General features: G+C 41.4%; 1 pseudogene; it reads left to right on the top strand.

The window, feature by feature from the left end:
* The first annotated feature begins 3867 nt into the window (after window positions 1–3867).
* LOC133916670 (probable sodium/metabolite cotransporter BASS2, chloroplastic) lies at window positions 3868–9933 on the top strand (annotated as a pseudogene).
* The last annotated feature ends 1626 nt before the right edge of the window (window positions 9934–11559 follow it).

Below are 11559 nucleotides of genomic sequence, written 5' to 3'. Positions count from 1 at the left end.
GTTCTCGCGTCCCTAGCTCAGGAATGACACTCGCTTCATGCATAACAAATTGTTACGTATGTCAGGGTTTATCGATGCTAACATATTTTCCTCATTGTTCCATGTGCAGAGATCGACGATCTCCGAGACGTAGAGGTACAGGGTAGCTACATGGAGCTGCTTAGTAGGGACGTTACTCGGTTCCCTAAGTATGACTTCATCTTCGGACAAAGTGACGAGCTCAGTGTGTCACAGCTACCTAGCGCACCACTCCCGGGGACATAGCCCTCCCAGGACAAGTATGCCACTCCACCGCCCGCTGGATGGCTTGAGCGGCTAATCATTCCACCGGACCACCTGACATACTCAGCTAACTAGGTGAGAGTGAGGTGGCGTAGGGTCCCGACGACAGATGCGACCATTGGCTTCATCCCTAATAGGGGACGTAACATGTAGGCAGTTATATCATCGTTAGTTTTATGGTGTTATGTTATTGTCTTTCTTTATGCTATTATGTTATTGCTATTGTCATAATAGCTTTTATGTATCTTGATTTTGTTCTGTGATTCTATTTGAACTATTGACTCGTAGAACGATCATTCCATAACAATCATAATAAACATGTCGACCGAATGAACGATGGCATATATAATACCCCTAGTATTGTACCGACGCTTCACCTAGCATGCCTTAGGGACTAAAAAATAGTACAAGTCAAATACGAAATCAAATTCTCTGCCAACAGCTAGAACACATCGATATTACTCCCAGTTGTTCCTCTGACCTGCCATGTGAGGCGGGATATAGCATCTTCTGACGTTTTTGGCTCTCTCTTGGCGCAATTGTTCCTGTAGTTCCTCATGATGATGTGAATGTGATGGATGTATTCTTGAATGTGTGGTTCTATCTGCGGGTCAATCCAGTGCTAGAACCCACAATAATCCGTCTGGAAAAAGTGATAGATGAGATAAGTAAATGGTATTGAGATAATAGAAAGGAAAGTGTGTATTGTTTGTTATACTCTGAAATGTGGACAACGGAAGAATTGATGGCTTGCGTCATTGAAATGCTCATAAACTTGGACTACATCGTCATCTCCATGCCGACATGGCGGCCAAAACAAGCAAGGAAGAGTATTATGGTTTTCGTAGTAATATTTACCATAGATGTCTAAATGGGGGTGTGGAGGCAGTGGATCGATTGGGGCATCGGGGGGATGAGGATGCGCCATTGTCTTGATTCAATTCAAGGTCAAGAGATTGTGAGTAGAGAATCGATTGAGTTTTGTTTATATACAGAAGTCCCAGTGGTAGTAGATAGATGTTGCAGCATTGAAAAGCCTGTTGCCTAGACTGCACCGACCTATTAGGGGTAGCACCAAAAAGTCTATTCTCTAGACTGCACTGACATATTAGGGGTACAACTGATAACTATATAGTTTCTGAAATCTACTCTATATTAAGGTGAAAACTAGCGTCATCACATAGGCAAAAGCATGCCAGAGGCAGAAGCTAGGGTAGGGGTGCCGTCCTCTACTACATTCATTGACTTGCAACTTTCCACATCAAAACCATTAATATTACGAACCCTACCACTACTACATTCGGGGTACATTGCTTCTACTCATACTGAATGGACAACACCCTCATAAACTGCAACAATGATAGTACGATACACGTAGAATACGACCCATAAATACCTTAAGTGGAATACATTGATGGTAACAAACTCAATAGTCTGTACTAGTTGAACCACCCTTCCCGCAAGAGGAACCAATAACTCCTTTATGAACTTTTGCAAAATGAAATAACCACACCAAACAACAGTTTTCACAGAAAATTTCTGCCAAACATCAATGTCATAATTTTTCTAACTTTCACAAGGAATCCCATGCTCTAGCTCCCAGCCATGCCCATGCACTCAGTCTATATAACAGCCCTCGGCCACCATAAATAACCCCACCCTCAACCATGGATAGACTACTCATTTCTCAGCTCTCTCAACTGCAATATCTTCCTCAGTACCACCAAGCCCACCCAAAAAATATTGGGAGATTTTCATCCACCAGGAGGTCGAACCACCGATGCGCTTTTGTGGTGACCCTTATAGGCTTCGCGGGTCCTAGAATATCTCCTACACCTATGACAGATGCTTCTTCATGTGTGTCAACTACCAGTACAATCCCCTCTACAAGGATCATACGAATACCTACCGGTATAGCGATATAGATCACTCATGTGACACTTGCCATACGATTTCATGCAGTGTCTTACTAATCTCCCCTCTTGTTTTATTTCTCCAGTCTCCTCCACCTATCTATAACTTCATGGGATGGCTGGAGATAGAGCAAACTGAGGACTAGAAGCAGTGGGTTGACATGAGCATGCGGTGGAGGAGGCAAACTAACGAACGTCGGGAGTACGAGCAACATCAAGAGGAACTATGACTCAAACGCCAGGAGGAGGAGCGCATGAGGAAGGCAGTGAAGGAGCGCGCAGTGGTTGAGGCATGCGAAACAGAAATGAAAAAAGAAGCAGGAGAGGACCCGTCACGCTAAGGCGAAGGGCCCCGATGCCCTGTAAAAGGGTAAATATCCTAGGTGCACTCAATAGAGAGCATCTATTGTAAACCCACATATTTTCATTCATAAGGCATTTTAAGTTTAGCAGCGACACACTATTAGGTTAGTCTTTACGCATACCATATATGCCAATGTTTGTTATCGTCATATTTTTATGGTTAGAGTCCATTCGTGCAGCGACGATAAACCCCCCATGTCCCATGTAATGTTTATCAGCATATGTAACATCCGTGCCAAGTTATATGATAATTGTACTTCATAACTACTATTGTTCGACAAATTAGATTTTGTATCCTCCTAACATTACTTCACTAAAAAATTAACTCACATACTTTTACATCAACTAAATAAAAAAAATGTCAAAAAAATAACATCGAACTAAATTTAAGGATAGAATGAACCACTCTGTGATGCCGTTTGGATAACTATTTACACAACTAGTATTTTTCGCCGAATGAATATGCAATATTTTTCAAATTGCCATATATAAAAGTTATATTAGAAAAAATAATTATACATATACCTATTCTTCTGTATATTAATAAAGATGTCGCCTATTTACTGGACGAGACGAATGTCTCAGCCGTTCAGCAAGTGAGATCAAGATCTCATTCACTGAACGAGTGAGATGTTCCTTTCTTTGTTATTAAATGCATTATGTATCGGGGTCCACAAGTTTTCGTCAGTTGAACGGGCAACGATAGCCTACATATACAACTTTTTTAAACTGGTATGTATTTTAAAAATATTAAAATATATATAAAAAAATTCCCGCGTCACGTATCTACAGAGCACGCGGTGAAGCTCCTCTTGCAGGCCTGACCCGACCCACATTACAATTCTGGGCCGAACATCTTTATCATTCGGCCTTCTGTCACGAACGGTCCGGTCTAGATTCACGCCGTGTCCGCAAGTCTCGTGTAAAGTATTTGGGTCCGTCCAATTCGGCAATGCCATCGAACCGAGCTCATCACCCAAGGCACACGCCCACCTTCCCTGCGGGCCACAGATGTCAGTGGCACGGCGGCGGAGTATTTGAGCTAACTGAATCGGCTGATCCACAGGCGCTGGGGACAAGCTGCCCCGATGTGGACCGAGATCCTCTGAAGTCAACGGTGAACAGTACACACGACTTTACCGTGAACCGTCAGGGTGGAAATAAACCAGATCAATCACCATAGTTCTAATACAGTACCGTACTATAATACAATCGCTACAATATTTTCATGTGCAGTATATATTGCTACGGTAAAATCGTTTCCTTAAAATCACATCACTATTCACCGCTCACAGTAAAAACTGTTTAGCGTGACTTCCACGAGCGTCGGAACGCCGCACCCATCTGCGTCTCGTGCTGCTTTCTCGGTTCCTCCGCATGGTTCCTTCCGCCACCTGCCCTCCGCGCTCCATGGCCTCCGTCTCCCGGGCCCTCCGCCCGCGGCCGCACGCCGCCGTCTGCTCGGCTTCTCGTCTCGGTACGCGCCCGCTGAAGCCCGTTTGAAATTTTCCTTCTCATTCGCATGAGGTTGTTTTGTTCATTTGGAGTTGGATGCGGTTTTGGGTGCAGGGTGCGGATTGGGAATTGCGTGCTCGCCAAGTTATGGGGGTAGGAACGAGAAACAAGAGTTGGGATTGGCCGTTGCGTCTGCGCCAGCCGTTGCTCCGGTTCTGAGGTATGCGCGTGTTGTCGAGGCTAATCGGGCGCTGGGAATTGCTCCAGTCCAGGGCATGGATTGTCCAATTGTGCAGATCAGGATTAACGGAAATGTGGTTTAGAGTGTTGACTGGTCAATTTCGTGCTAATTTGAAGTAGGGAGTTCTGTACACCAGTCAATTTGTGCTGGTTTGTAGAGTCCTATACGCTAATACGCCTGCATATTCCAGTACAGAGAATTTTGAATGCTTCTGAAGTTATGATGTTGTGCTACAACGAGTAGGTACTGCTGGATCTAGCTTGGGTCTTGTTAGGTCTCTGCACCACACTGCATTTTCCAGTGTAACTTGTTTGCTTTGCAGAACTTAGATATGAGTGACAGTGAACAAAAAAGTACTTAGTTGGAAATGCGTACTGGAAGAGGTACAATAAATGAATTATTATTCAGCTTACCTCCTTGTTGAACTGGTTTCTCTGCACTTTTGTGAGTTAAGTACATGATATGTAGTAGTACCTACTGAAATTTTGTCAAAATTGCTCTGAACATTGTCTTTCTTGTAAGTGGCCTTGCTGGTCAAAAGTTATTGCTCTGCCATTATAAGCTTGTCCAACAAGACAAACTCATCAATGGAGGACTTTATCTGGTCTAGTCATGTGATCTGCTGGACTTCATTCTGTGCTTCTGGTATACTGTAGCTCCGCCTTTCACTTGGGATTTGTTTCGTGGACAATTATGTGAAAAACAGGTCAACAAGTTTGTTGTTTCTTAATTTTTTTTTAGAATCTCCTGAACTAAATTTATGTGCCTCAAAACAGAGGATGAGAAGCAAGCCTATAGAGACTTCTCATAGCTGTCATGTTCTATACTTGTGGCTAGTTAAAGTCCTTTCATGTCTTCTCCAATCATGCTCCCCTCTCCAATCCCTTAATATTCTTGTTATTCTTTGTTTTCCTTCCCAATCTTGTTTTGTGTTGTGACATTTCCATTCTTGAGTGTTTCCTTCAGCTATCCACTACTATTTGTTGTAGTCGTTTTTAATATCCTGATAACACCAAATACTTCCTTATAACTTTTGATTCGCAACTTCGGGCAGTGTCTTGCTTTTCACTTAGACTAATGTATAATGCCATCCTCAAAGAGTGTTAACTCCCCTGAAATAAATGTTCATCACGTGAACTGCTAAACTGCTGTTTTGATTGTTGTTTCATAATCTCATTTTTTTTAACTGCCCAACTATGTTATTGGAATATTTGTTGTTATGCATTTCTAAGGTTTAAATTGTTCAAAAAAAATTTCTCAGGAGCTGCCAAAATTTGTGCAAGGCTGAAGTTAACATATCTAGTAATCTCCCGGAGAGCTTGCCTACTGGAGCAAGCCAGTATGAGAAAATAGTTGAGCTGCTTACCACTCTTTTCCCCACCTGGGTTTGTTGACATGAGAGGATATGAAGGTTTTCAGTTTTCTTTAGTTTATTGTTGTATACAGTTGCCTATGGCAGAATTGATACAAATATGTAAATCTACTAATACATATATCTTCTTTGGCAGGTCATACTAGGTACTATTATTGGAATCTACAAACCATCGATGGTAGCATTTCTCTCACTTGACAATCGCCACTACTATCTGGAATCAACAGCTAATGCCTTACCAATATGTATTTGCGGTTTCATTGGACAACCTGCAGGTTACCTGGTTGGAAACCGACCTTTTCACTGTTGGCTTAGGATTCCTTATGCTGTCCATGGGACTAACTTTGACATTTGAAGATTTTAGGAGATGTATGAGGAATCCATGGACAGTACACCTTTATTAAAATGAAATTACTTATTCTATTTCTGTGCCCAACAAACTTCTGAACCAATATAGAGATTTTTATATATGTTTTCTGATTAATTGCTTCTTTGCAGGTGGGTGTGGAATTTCTTGCACAGTATTTGATCAAACCTATGTTAGGATTTGCTATTGCAATGGTAGCTATATGATAACCACAGGAATACATACAATTAGTGTTTATGTTCAATAATGTTGTGTTGAAATAGCATGTCACTTGTAAAATAGTACGGCACTTCACTTATTTTGGGTTATCAAAGTGTTGCGACATGCGATGGATACAGTATATCTTGTTGCATTGTTTGCTAAATTGTGGATACAGTTTTGTATTGTTAGTTAAGTCATGGTTGCAGTGTAAAGTTTAGTCACCAAGTGCACAGTTGTCTGCTGAAGTTTGATCACAAGCTTATTTGAAGATTTTAGTATAAACTTAGGGAAGATTTGACTAAACAGATGATGGCTGGCATAATCAACAAACTTGTCTGCCATGTCATGCTGTGAAAAGATTTTATTGTTCAAAATTTGGTTAAGACATTTTCTCATATGACTTCTGTCTTGAATGCTGTGAATGTGGCAAACGTTCTTTACTTCTTGTGTTTTCGCTTTAATCTACTTTATTTCCTTGTAAGGTGACCATACTGTCTCATTTCGTCATGGTTATTAAGGGAAGAAAGTTAGTCTATGTGTCATATAATATCAGTTGTTAACTCTGGAACATAATATGCACTGTTTAGTTCTTCAATGGTGTACATTTCAGACAAGATGGAGTTTCTATATTTATCAATTGATGAAACCTTTTGAACCTAGACGTTTAATTATCTCTGCAAGCCCCATCTCATTTTAATGCCTACATTTATAAGCACCTAAACAGGCATCTTATGTTGCAGACCTTGAAGTTATCTGCTCCTCTTGCGACTCGTCTTATTTTGGTCTCATGTTGCCCTGGTGGGCAAGCATCAAATGTTGCAACTTACATATCCAAGGGAAATGCTGCACTTTCAGTTCTTATGACCACGTAAGCTTAGCATCTTGCTTGAGAAAATGTTCCTTCTTTGGTTCTTGTGTTAAGCTAGCTGTCATTCATACACCTGCGTCTTTCTTGAGTTCCTTTATAGTTACTAAAGTGGTAGGCTTAGTGATTGACTTTCTTTTGCACTTATTATAATTCAATTAATGCTATTTGTGTCCCAACAGAGCTCATTATTTGTTCTGGAACACAATAAATTGATTGTGTGAGTGGCAGATAGCCTTAAGTAGTGGGAAGTATTTCTCAGAAAAAGAGTGAAGTTTAATCAGAAAATTCATGTTATCCAAACATTGATTTCGACAGTGGATACATGTCAGTTTCTGTCATAAGCTTTAGCTGTCAAGGTTATCTTATGTCAGCACTTTCTGTAACATCAATTCCATGGAATTGGGGCCTACAATGATTGCACACTAAACAAGCCTTTTGTTTTCAAAGTTAAAATTTGGATTTAATCAAGAATTCCATGATGAAAACTGAAGTGCCAAATACTTTTGGAACTAACATTGCATGTTGTGATACCAAGTTTGACCAGCATCTAGTTATAAAGCACTTATGCGGTTATGTACCTTTTCTAGTATCAGTTTGTGCAAAAGTTTTTCCTGTTGAAGGTTATTTGCAGACAATCTGACGGTTGCATATAGTAGTATTTCTGTTGTCATTATATTGTCTTTTTTGTTTTACTCAATATTGAATTTGGAGATCTTGATTTGTATGCTCTGTTGCTCTCTTCTCTCTGCGGTTCTCTTGTACTGTAACATATTTGTTTTCTTCACATTTTAGTTGTTCGACTATTGGTGCTATAGTGATGACACAACTCCTTACTAAACTCCTTGCTGGTCAACTAGTTCCTGTTGATGCAGCAGTAAGGACACTGTGATCCGCATCGTAAATCAGGCGCCTACCAGTTTTCTTAACTGTGTCTGCCTGACTTACAAGGAAATTTGGTTTTAGTGCCGACTATCGTTGGAGGTACTTAAAAGTCTTAATGGAAGACTCATTATACAGTCTTTTGGTATCTTAGGAATGTCTTCTTTGACAGTTGTGTTGATTCTATTCTCTCACTTTGCAGTATTGGCACATGAGTACTTTCCGAAGTTTACTGAGTGCATTATCTCCATAACACCACTAATTGGTGTCCTCCTCACCACCTTGCTTTGTGCTAGCCCAGTGAATTTGAAATTCAGTTTCTTTATATTAATGAAAAACGCAATTTAACTGTCATTTGAGTTATAGCACATAAAGTTTGCCACATTTTAACCTAAACAAGCATCTGATGTTTCTGCTCTCGATCAGGTTTGCCAAAATTTTAGCTCTTTATCTAGTAGAACTATTTTCTTATTCTTATCTTTGCAATAAATAGTTACTCTTCATAGTGATATTTTGCACAGTATAAATGGCGTGAATTGCTTTCACTATTTTTAATTGATAATTTATCTGTTGCTAGATTGGGCAAGTTGTAGAAGTATTGAAAACTCAAGGTGCTCAACTTATTATCCCTGTTGCTCTGCTGCGTGTCGCTGCATTTGCTCTTGGCTACTGGTTATCAAGATTGTCTTCCTTTGGGGAATCAACTTCTAGGACCATCTCAATTGAATGTGGGATGCAGGTAAAGAAATATTGAGATTCCCAGGTTCAATCTGTTCTTATCTAGCGATAGATACTCTCTGTTAATAGCTTAACGATTGTTTGGGATGGTACGCAACCAAACTTATTTTATACTTTATTTGGGCAATCTTGTGCAGGTACAGTTTCTCATGAAGGTTGTGCTTAACATCAATGTTTTCTAAAATTATTTTGCCGCCTAATTGCTTAAACAAGTTATTTTTTGTTAAAAGGTATTCCCTCCGTCTCACAATACATGATGTTTTAGCCTCTTCAATTTTGTTTAAAATACATGATGTTCTACGATTTCGAGGTAATTTTATCTCAGATTTTTCTAATCTGACCCCTCTATTAAGTCTCTCATTCTCAATGCAAATCTCATTTTCCAGTCATGCTACATCATTATTACTCATAGACTAATGTGCATAAAAAAAAGATAATATGGTCATTTTACCTTTCATCTTGATACATGTGCCCAAGTCTAAAACGTCATGTATTGTGAGACAGAGAGAGAGTAGTGTACATTAGAGGGCCTCGGAATGAACCTTTTAGTTTTACATTACTGATATCAAATGGAATGATGTGGTCTTTACACTATTGATACTCTGCTCAAAGGAATGTGTTGGACAGTTTAGGCTGACGTTGTACCAATTTTAAGTTTTTCCCGTTCCTAGAGTCTTGTACATTTTAATACTTATAGTTCCTAACAATGTCATTGCTGGTTTTTGCAGAGTTCTGCACTTGGATTTTTACTTGCCCAAAAGCACTTCACGAATCCGCTTGTTGCTGTTCCTTCTGCCGTCAGTGTTGTATGCATGGCAGTATGTTTTCTAGTTCCCTTTTCTTAACCCTATGCATACGCACTTCATTCTTTTGCATTCACTACTAATTTTTTACTTGGAGGCATTCTTACATATCTTCTTAACGGTCTTTTTTTTTTTCTTGACAGCTTGGAGGGAGTGCTCTTGCAGTTTACTGGAGAAACAAAGGGCTTACAGCAAATGACAAAGACGATTTTTTTTTTCTTGAATACGCAAGAGAGCTATATATCTTTGTATTAAGAAGAAAAGATTTAGAAGATTTACACCACAACCCACAAGGGATCGATAAGTGGCCTAAGCCAGCATACAATTAGACAAGGATTACAAGAAAAGGAAAACAAAAAGGCTAATCAGCGGTGTAAGCAGTGAGACCACCGTGTCGAAGCGTCTCAACTGAGCTGTGGTGACGGCTAAGTTTGGCTCCGGCCACCTTTCAGCAATCAATGTCGTCTCTGATTAGGACCACCAAACAATCTGAGGAGGCACGATGGTTGTTGAAGATAATATCGTTGTGTGACAACCAAATCCTCTAGTAGGTAAGGAGTATCAGGGAGTCGAGTTCCTCGTGAAGCTCTTTGTCGACACACTTACGAAGGGCAAGCCACCACTGGGTGATAGATGAACTGAATCCATAGTATCTGCCACCATATTTCCCTAGCCAACATGCAATGGAGTAGATGATATGTGGTCTCAGGGAGTTGCGAGCAGTGTGCGTAGGAGTCGTCGGATTGGAGACCATGGCGCAGTCTCCTAGCCATTGTCCACAGCGGGCCATGCAACTCTAGCCATCCAAAAAATTTAACCTTCGGAGGCGGCCATGTCTTTCACACCAAACTTGCACCCTCAAAACCAATGGCACCTTAAAACATGGCCTGATAGGCGGATTTATATGAATATTAGCCAGAGCTTGTCCATTTCCAAATCACCCGGTCATCGATGTTAGACAAGATCACGGTGTTGAGTTGACTCCAAAGCTACAGATATTGAGCAAGCGTTGGTAAGGTCAAAGGACCTATAATGTCTGACCCATCGACGATTGTGCAGCGCCTCCCTCACACTTCTTTTCTTCGAAGTGGAGGGAGCTACACACTTGAACAAATCAGGTGCAATGTCTTTGATGGAGCGATCCTTTAGCCGAGGGTTAGACCAGAAGGTGGAGCAACTATTTCCATCTTTGAATTTGGTTGAGGCATTGAAAAAAGCGACCACCTCTGTCATGGTGAAGTGGAAGGCCGGCCCATGGTTTGGATGAGTCACATCGCTGCCATCAGAGCCACCTAGGCGAAGGGCAATCCCAGCTACGCGAAGATCTTGGATGCCAAGGCCGTCATACACCAAAGGTCGACAGACTTTCGGCCAAGAGAGGGAGCACGTCCATCGGTCAAAGCTTTGTCTCCTGCCCACAAGAAAGCCTTCCTATTCTTATCTAATTCTTTTTATCACCCATGGGGGCACTGTTATGGAGATGATTGTGTGCAGTGGTGTCGAAGAGACCACGGATCGCGCCAATGTTGCACGTCCCGGTTTGGATATGAGCTTGGACTGCCATGGAGGTAACTTGGCGGCAACTCGGTCCACAAGATGCCAGTCATGAGCGGAACGCCTAGGTAGTTAATGTGGGGTGGGGGGGAGGATCTGCACTGAAGATTGTTGTCGATGGCATTGATGTGCTCCTCGTCACAACAGATGGGAACAGCAAAGCTCTTCTCCAAGTTCGTTGTAAGGCTGGAGGCCACCCCAAAGAAATTGAGGATGGTAAGATGAGCCTGGATATCTTGTTGAGTAGGTGATAGGAACACGACCGCATCGTCCGCGTAAAGTGAGCATCGATTTAAGATCGAACCGTGTCCCGTGGAGTCTACGATGCAAGCCTCGGTAGCTAAAGACAATACCTGAGCCAGTATGTCCATGACGAAGACAAACAGAAAGGGAGAAAGGGAGTCGCTTTGCCTCAGACCTTTGGCATGGAAGAGGGTACACCCCGGATAGGAATTGAGCAAAATCCGAGAAGTAGAAGAGCTCAGAATCGCTTCGATCCAACTACACCAGCGAGGACCGAAAC

This window comes from Phragmites australis, chromosome 1, assembly GCF_958298935.1.
Source record: "Phragmites australis chromosome 1, lpPhrAust1.1, whole genome shotgun sequence".
NCBI lineage: Eukaryota > Viridiplantae > Streptophyta > Magnoliopsida > Poales > Poaceae > Phragmites > Phragmites australis.
The sequence above is the reverse complement of the archived record's forward strand: the minus strand, read 5'-3'. Positions and strand labels throughout refer to the sequence as shown.